The following is an 8,777-nucleotide window of genomic DNA, read 5'->3' as shown; positions in this document are numbered from 1 at the left end:
ATTAGTGAGCTCAGTAGCTTCCCTAGAACAGTTAATCTGGACTCGATTCATTGTTCTCTAATGTTTTCTTCTTTTAGAGTTAGATGATCCCTGAAGAAACAGCACAAATAGCATGTGACAGTGTCCCATGTTTTGGGTCATATTCTATGTTCAACAACTAAAAGTGTTTTCAATTCAGTCGACAATATTTTAAGGCTTATAACTGTTTCTACAAATTTTAATCGAAAAAGTTGTAGTAGAAAATATATGTGGAATGCTTGTATTTCTATGATTGGAATGAGCTAGTGTTAAAATCGTGCTTCCATCATGTTCCTAAGGCCTGTGACATTCTAAACCTGGAATTGCTACTGTTAGCTGAGGATGTGCTAAATTGGGTCAAGAATGTTATGCTGCAGAGATATTATACCTATCTGCTCTTTGCTCATCTTAACTATGCATAGGCTTCACTTACACACCAGTACCAATGAATTTTTTAACCTCCCAATGATATCATTGAGAAAAAAATTTTATTTCTTAATTCAAAGTATTAGAAGTCCTAACGGCATAATTTGCATGTGTGATATCTTTTAAAAATATCTTATGTATACAACACCCTTGGGAGAGGTAGTCTCTAATCTGTACAACTGTATGCAGCAAACTTCCTCTCATTCCCTCCCTCCACCCTTAAAACCAAAATCTTTTACTCTGAACACCATGCTTCTATTTCTACTTATACTGCTATTTCCTAAGATTTCTTACTTCTTGCTCAATGAAGGAATTTATCAATATGACAGTACAATTTATCATTTAGAGTGATTACCAACTTGAAGTCATTTGTTCTCTGCCAGTCATCCCAGATTGCCAAACTCAGGGAAATAATAGCATGCTTTAGAATCATAGGATTTCAGAAGTGAAAGGGGCGTAGTAATTCCGTAGTACCACATTTTTTTAAATTTACAATTATTGTGAGTGTCTATGTCTAAACATTTTGTGATATTTACTGTAAATATAACATTTTTCATGAAGAAAATGGCACTGCTTTTTTATTTTATGGTGGTACTGTTACTTATCACAGGCTTCATTTAAACAAAATCCCTTTTGTTAATTTTTCTTGAGGCGATGAATTTATTCTTTATGCTACTTGTATAATATCCAGGAGAGGGCAGTAGAGTACCTGATTCAGATGTTAAGAAATTGTGCCACATGAAATTCTTTTTTAAAAAAAATTGCAACCTTTGAGTGACTATTATGATCATGTTAGAGTAAAGAGATTGAGACCTTTGTCAGCTAAATGCTGTGATATACAAAGGTGAATATTTTTCTTAATTTCTTCTTTTATGTGAAATTCTCTCATGTAAATATATTTTATTCATTAATAATAATCGCCGATAATATTACCAGCAATATTCATCAAGTTAGAGCTTTATAACCATTAAGGTTATTTAAAAGTAAATACCTAAAATATTCAATTTGAGTCTTTTTTAAAAATTGATAAAATATTAAGTGTTTGTTAAAAAAAATCAGTGGTGTGAATTAGTGTGAATTCAGATGGCTTTTCTATTTAACCTGTTATTTAATTGTATAATGCTAGTTATGCTTTAGTAAGATGTCTATGCCTCGTCTTTTCCTACTGAAGCCAGAGAAATAAGCATTTTCTTACTTACAAAATCATCATTCATATAATCATCCCCCATATTTAAGTTCACTCAAAGCTAGCATTCCCACACAGCAAGTTAACTCAACTACAAGAAACCCATTCTGCAACCTGCTTATCTTAGAGGGAACATTATGAAATTATATTGCTCAAAGGAAGGCTTATGAGTGGTTTACTGAGTTCCTATTTACTCTAATCTCTCAGAGAGCACAAATCTCAGGATATCCAAAACATGCTTCTACTTGTAACATTTTAAGGTATTTCTGTAAGCTCCATATTGCTGGTCTTTTCTGTTTGTAACTACCTAGATATCATGACATTTGACCTAACTAGTGGAAATCCTAGAGCTGAGCATCTTAGAGCCTGAGTTTGGAGTCATCAGTTTGAATCCTGTCCACACCCCCTATGGATAAGTGATCCTGGACAATTTATGTAACTGTCCGAAGCCATTTCCTTGATCTGTTGGAAAAGGTAATAATGTTGCTTATTGTAAGGTAGTTATGATGGGTAAATGATCTAACACTTAATAAATTGACTAGTGTGTAGGAACAACTTAATAAATATTTATATTATTAGTTTTAGTGTTTCATATAGTCTTTCTAAAGAGACTATTAGAAATAGCTTTATAAATCCTATGGTCTAAAAATATTTTTGAGGACAATGTCACTATATTACTGAGCCCCATGGAAGAATTGTGTCTCTAATTTTTATCACTGATACACCTTAGATTATGTTGGCAATTTATTTGGCTTTATTTGATAATCACTTTGAATTAACTATCTGTCATTATTCTGTCTTTCCATCAGTTTTTAGAAAACTAGTATTCAAAATTTCCCCTCATTGCAAGGAAATTTTGCATAATTTACTCTCTCATATTTATTTATATCTTCTTTATATGCATTTTTCCCTTTTCTGTTTTATTAATTCCCTTTTGTTAAATTTTATTGTATATATTTTTGCAAGAGGCTTTATGTTCTTCTTCGGACTAGTTATGAAGTTTGTATATCCATGCAGGCAAAAGAACAAAATTAATCTAAGTGATTCCTGAGGAGCAAACTTTCTAATTTATTGGAAAGGAAGGTGGTATATATTAACCACTGAAAATTTCACTCTGCGAGTTATAGTAATTATGACCTCAATAGTAAATATTATATAATATCATGTCCCACACATAAGACCTTTCTCATTTTTACTTATAAAATTATAAGTAATATTATATAATATCAAATACTAAATGTAGATATATAAGAGCATATATATAATAGATTTAAGAGAAAAGGCAAAGGAAATAGTATAAACTTTTATTTTTGTTTTCTCAGTTATCTACTTGCTTCATGTAATATCAGCATAATTTAATACCTAGATACAGTCCTTTGTCACAATAACTGAGAAGAGTAAAACTTTGCATTGTCCTTCATATGCAGAAAGACCACTTAAGCTTTTTTTACACAGGTATTTATTGAGACTGATATTGCATTCAAAGTTGAATTCAATGCAAAAAAAAAAATCTATCAAGATATTGTCACTTTAAACTATAAGTACAATATATCCTATATAATTGCTATGTTGAGAAGAGAAATCAGATATAGATGAGGAAAAAAGGTGCTTCTGTTATTTACATATATGCTGAGTTTTATTAAAGAAAAAATTGGAATGGCGTTATTTATGAAAGTTTTCTCTTTAAAAGGCACACATTGTGATTTTGCTATTTATAGTTATGTGCTTCATGGTCTGTAGATCATGGAAAACATTACTATTATTTAATCAATATCCTCAGAAAGTCTATATAATAATTTTATATGAAAATTCTAAGTATTACATGTTCACTGTAAAAAAATGAAAAGGAACATTTTACTGTAAAATAAACATTACATACTCTGATGTACTCTAAAATAACATTTTAGCATTAAATTATTAATCATCATAATTGCTGAATAGTCTTGAACATTATGAACAACATAAAATTGAACAATTTAAAAGCTATCTTTCCAAGCATTTATCAATAGCTTGTACTTCTAGAAAAAAAATTATGTACATGTTATTTCTTAATCTCTCAAATACTACAATTCTCATAACTGTAATATAGAATTCTAGAAAATGTAGAGCTTTTGTGATTTTTTTAAAATTATTTAATCTTGTGTAATTATTCTAGTGATTATTATTGAAGTTTTTCCTTAGTTATGTGAGGGATTTTTTTACCCTCTCATATTTTTGCCTCTTTCAACAAATCATTAATCTACTTATCATGGATCTTAGTATTAAAAGATAATTTGAAAGACAAAATATTTTTTCAGTAATTCTTACCCTGTACTTTAGTACAGCATAGAAATACATGAAATGAGTATTAATACTGTACTGCTATGCTTTTGGTAGACATCAATAATCAATCAGAGCATTCATTCCTACTGAGAGCATAAATATTCTTCAAATCTTTCTCAGTATATGTCTCCTGGAAGCTCCAACCAATGAAACGAAGCTGACAAAATAGATTAGTTCAGTTTGTCATTTCGAACATAGAAGTAACCAAATATAATTTGTTAAAACTGTGTATTTATGTGCATATATATGTAAATTGTATATCCACATACATATACATACATATCTATACAGCCTATCTAACTACTCACATTATCTGTATGAAAACGTATATGTATTAATACTTATACTTTTGCCAATATAAATATTTAGTATTACATAAATCCTTACCTATAGATGATTTTTATAGAGAAATATACAACAAACAGAAATAATTACTTTCATTTAGCCTTTAATAGTGATTTGAAATTTAGACATTTATATGTTCATTCAATTACTATAAACATCTAATTTTAAATGGTTATAAAGAATGTGATTTATATTTTCTTGTTTTCCTTATTAAATATTTATTAATGCATTTTTAAGACTGTTAATACTTATAATGCTTATGTAATCAGATTTACTGCTCTTCTCGATTTGATTATGTTAAGGGAAAATAAAAACAATCAACTACCACCATGGCTAGGATTGGTGACTTGAGATCTGATGAATAGACTTTAGTATTTTCATTTAATTTTTCTGATCTAGATTAGCAAAGTAAACACATGCACTTTAATCTTGGGTAGTAGAAATGATCTTTTGATATATTTATTCTTGAAAAAAAGACAAATTTTCTTTCTTCCTTTAATGAAACAGGTGCCGAGTAACATTGTAGAAACAGATGGGTCTCCTTTGTATCTGGGTGTCATTTTGTCTATTTCCCACCACCCACATCCATGACTTCTAGACACATCCATAGTATTTGGCAATAAGACCAGTCCCATGATCTCCTAGTTTCTGAATTGCCTACTGTCTATTTCAGTCGGCACTACTCTTACTGACAGTGATGTCCCACACATAAGACCTTTCTCATTTTTACTTATAAAAACATATTTATCACAGATCTCACTTTTTCTAAGATCCTCTATCATCATAGGTTAACTATATTAACCAATTAACTTAAACCAAGGTGTTAATGATTAGTAATAGGTCAATCTGACAATAGCTGCCTTTATCACCTAACCAAAGGAATATGAACTAGAAAAATTTAAACACAGTGTAAGGCAATGCAATTGAAGGTAATAAATTTTTAAGCACTGGGAACTTTCCTAAAGTCTGTTAAAAGATTGCCTGTTTCTTCTATGTGTTTCAGCATCACCTATTATCTTGATATTAAATTATAGAGTCATAGAGATTTAGAACTAGAAATTACCCAACGATAAACCAATTCAGGAGTAGCAGATAAGCAGCACTTGAACTGCCAAAGCCTCTATCTACCCCACCCCCAGTTCTTACTGAGCTGGGACACTAGCTCACAATCTATTTCAACAGAGAACACCAAGCAGCTTCTTCTAACCTACCATTATTGTTGCTAACGTGAAATGATTTGTCATTCTGGACCTAATCTACTTCCTTATTTTTACACATGAGATCCAGAGAGATTAATGGGGGTGACCAAAGCAGCACAGCTAGTTAGATGAAGAACAGAATAAAAAGCCTATACTTCCAGGGAACGTTCACTTTCATTACCCATGTATGTTTTATCGCTATCATTTTTTCATCTCTGGATTGACTAAAGAGAACATGAACTGGGTAGAAAAAAATGCTTCTTTATTTTTCCCCCTTGGGAAAAGTGACAGTTCAGCCCCTGAGAAAACAGAAGCTTAACCAAGAATAGAACCTGTATTTCTTGATACTTCATTCAAATTTTTTCCTTTTCCAAGAGTGGAACTCATGTCTCTTGATCCTCTGTGCACACCTTTCTTAGTTTACCACCTAGATTCATCGTTTCAAATTGCATCTGCATATATCCAGCCCTCATTTATTTATATACAGTAAAAATAAAGCTAATTCATAAAATAGTTCTAAGTCCTAATAATTATGAAATTGGTATAAATAGATAATTATAAAATATATTACTAGATTATATATGTGTAAATAGATAATATCAATAAATATAATTCTATCAAGAAATAAAGAATTAATAATATGATTAGTAAAGTCATCACCCACTATCATTCTAGTTTTGTTCTAAAAACTCTATACTAGGTAATTGTTCTGTGCTATTTTTTTTGGTTTCTGATGTTTAGAGGAAAATGGTAAATCTAAAATTATTAATTATTGAAAAGATTTCTTATGGTTACTCATTAATTATTTTAATTTCCAAGACTATAAAATTCAAAAATTATTCTATTTATAATTTATGCAAAAAAGAGACTTAACTTTGCGTCTAAAGCTAATCAGATATAAGGATAATAAATAATACTCTATTAAATAATTGCCTTAACAGTTTCTGAGTTCAGGAAACTGCTACTCTAGTTGCATTTACATGTTAATTTATGGTCTATTTATTGGCTTTTGCTGCAGCAAAATTAGTGTAAACTGAAGTAAATTTGGTTGCAAGCTCTTGAGACTAGGGTAAATGTGGGTAAAAATTATCTGATTAATTTAGTATATTATTGCAGCCAGCTTTTCTACTTTTTAATGACTAGAGTACATGTGGCGGAAGTTGACAAGCCAGCATTAAAACATCTCCAAAGCTTTTTCATTGATCAGTTGTTTGTTCTTTATCCTATAAACACGGTCTGTGTCTCTGTGCTTTATAAAACCAATAGAACAGTGAGTTAACTCCATGTTTTATTGTTCAGATTTTCATGAGAGTCCTGAGCAAAAGCATCTGGAAAATGGTTAGAAGAAATAAAAGAGAAAATAAAAGTTTGATCTTATGCCTTAGTCTGCTTTTTATAAGTTTAAGCTTACCATCTACTAACATCGTCTAAGTCTAACAACAAAGCCATACCTTATACTCTTTGCTGTACCTGTAGGTCCCTTGACATTTTTAAAATTATTTCCTTCACCTTTGCTTGTTCCATTAGGGAAAAAGAAACTATTATTCTGCCAACAGCCCCATTTTTTTTGGCAAATACCTATGCATTACCAAAATTTGTTTAAAAAATCATTTGCTCTAAAAAGCTTTCTCTCCACTGCCCAATAAGAAGTCTTCTTCAAACAGCTCAAGCTATGTACATACTTCAGTTATGACATTTATGGCACATTATAAGCTTATATCACATATCTGTACATAGGGCAATATCTTATGATTCTTCCTTTTTTTTTTTTTAGTGTCTGTTTATTTATTTATTTTTATCACCTACAGCACCTGGTCTTCCTAGGTGGTCTCCTATCCAAGTACTAACCAGGCCCGACCTGCTTAGCTTCCGAGATCAGATGAGATCGGGTGTCTTTAGGGTGGCATGGCCATAGACTGATTATTCTTATATGTCCATAGCTTTGTAATACCTGGCACATCCTCGAGGATCAATAAATTATTAGACAGAGAATGAATATAAATGACTGACTGACTGACTGACTGACTGAATGAATGAATGAATGTAGAGGATTGGGCCTCTGGCTGAGTCATACTCCTAAAATGGCCTGCCATCAGTAAGAATTAATTTTGGTTATCCGTAGATTCAAGGAGGAGAAGTCAAGTAGAGTTTCTTTCCCTTAGGGGTATACTTCAAGGTCATAGTGGTATTAAGGTAGGAGACAAATTACAATGTTTTTCCCTATGCAATCATCTTCGCTTAGTGTTTTTCATATTAATCTTATTTAGAATATATAACAACTCTATGAAATAATTACAAATGATATCCATTTCGCAAATGAGAGAACTAAACTCAAAGAAGTTAAGTAACATTTGTAAGGCAATTCTGATAATGAGTTGTAAAGCCTGAATTTGAACTCCAATTTGTCCAACTGCAAAAACCTTAGCTCATACACAATGCACTAATTTAGCAATCATTTCACGGTGATTGGGATCAGAAATGCATCAGAAATGAATTCAAAGTATCCTATCTTTGTCCCTGTCAAGCTATAGCATCATTTCACACCCTTACTCTTCCTTCTTAAGGAATTTTATGCCTTAACAGACCATGCAAAAGAACCTCTATCATACTTACTCAGCTTTTGTGTTGAGAATCACCTCTTGGGAGAAAACCACACTCTTGACAGCTGTTCCAATCAAAACTGTGGTTTTAAATGAAAGGGAAATTGCTATTGAAAATAAAGCAAGGTAAAAAAATGAAATTAAGTTTGTATATGTATGCGAACATACAAATATTTCTGTTTATTCTGTATGTAAATATCTACATTAATCAGCATTATTAAAATTATACTACATGTATATTAAATAACATGTATTCATATAGTTGGCATCAAACATCATATGCACAGAAAAAATATCTAGAAGGAATTATACTAACCATTCATAATTAGCTATTTACAAAATTACAATTTTACATTAAATTTACATACAATTTTACATATGTATTTTATAGTAACTATACACTGTTTTTATGATTTAAATAAAGTTATAGAATTATGGTCATTGAATAAGTCAATTCATAGTAGATTTCTATGTGCATATAAAACTTTAAATTGTTAACTGATCCCATTTTATTTCAGAAAATTATAGATTTTTTTAAAAGTTTGGTAGTTTCTAAAATATATTTCCATGTATAACCTCTGCTTTCTTTTCATCCTTTGAAAAAATATATCAGCTCCTTTACAGTCTTTACTCTCAGAAAGAATCTAGAAAGTTTAACATAACTTTCTGTTAAAAGGGAGC

General features: G+C 30.7%; 1 pseudogene; it reads right to left on the bottom strand.

The window, feature by feature from the left end:
* Positions 1–7,295: 7,295 nt before the first annotated feature.
* Positions 7,296–7,413, bottom strand: LOC112476064 (annotated as a pseudogene).
* Positions 7,414–8,777: the final 1,364 nt, after the last annotated feature.

The sequence above is a fragment of the Pteropus alecto genome, unplaced genomic scaffold, assembly GCF_000325575.1.
Source record: "Pteropus alecto unplaced genomic scaffold, ASM32557v1 scaffold92, whole genome shotgun sequence".
NCBI lineage: Eukaryota > Metazoa > Chordata > Mammalia > Chiroptera > Pteropodidae > Pteropus > Pteropus alecto.
Note: the sequence above shows the minus strand (reverse complement) of the source record. Positions and strands in the feature narration are given on the sequence as shown.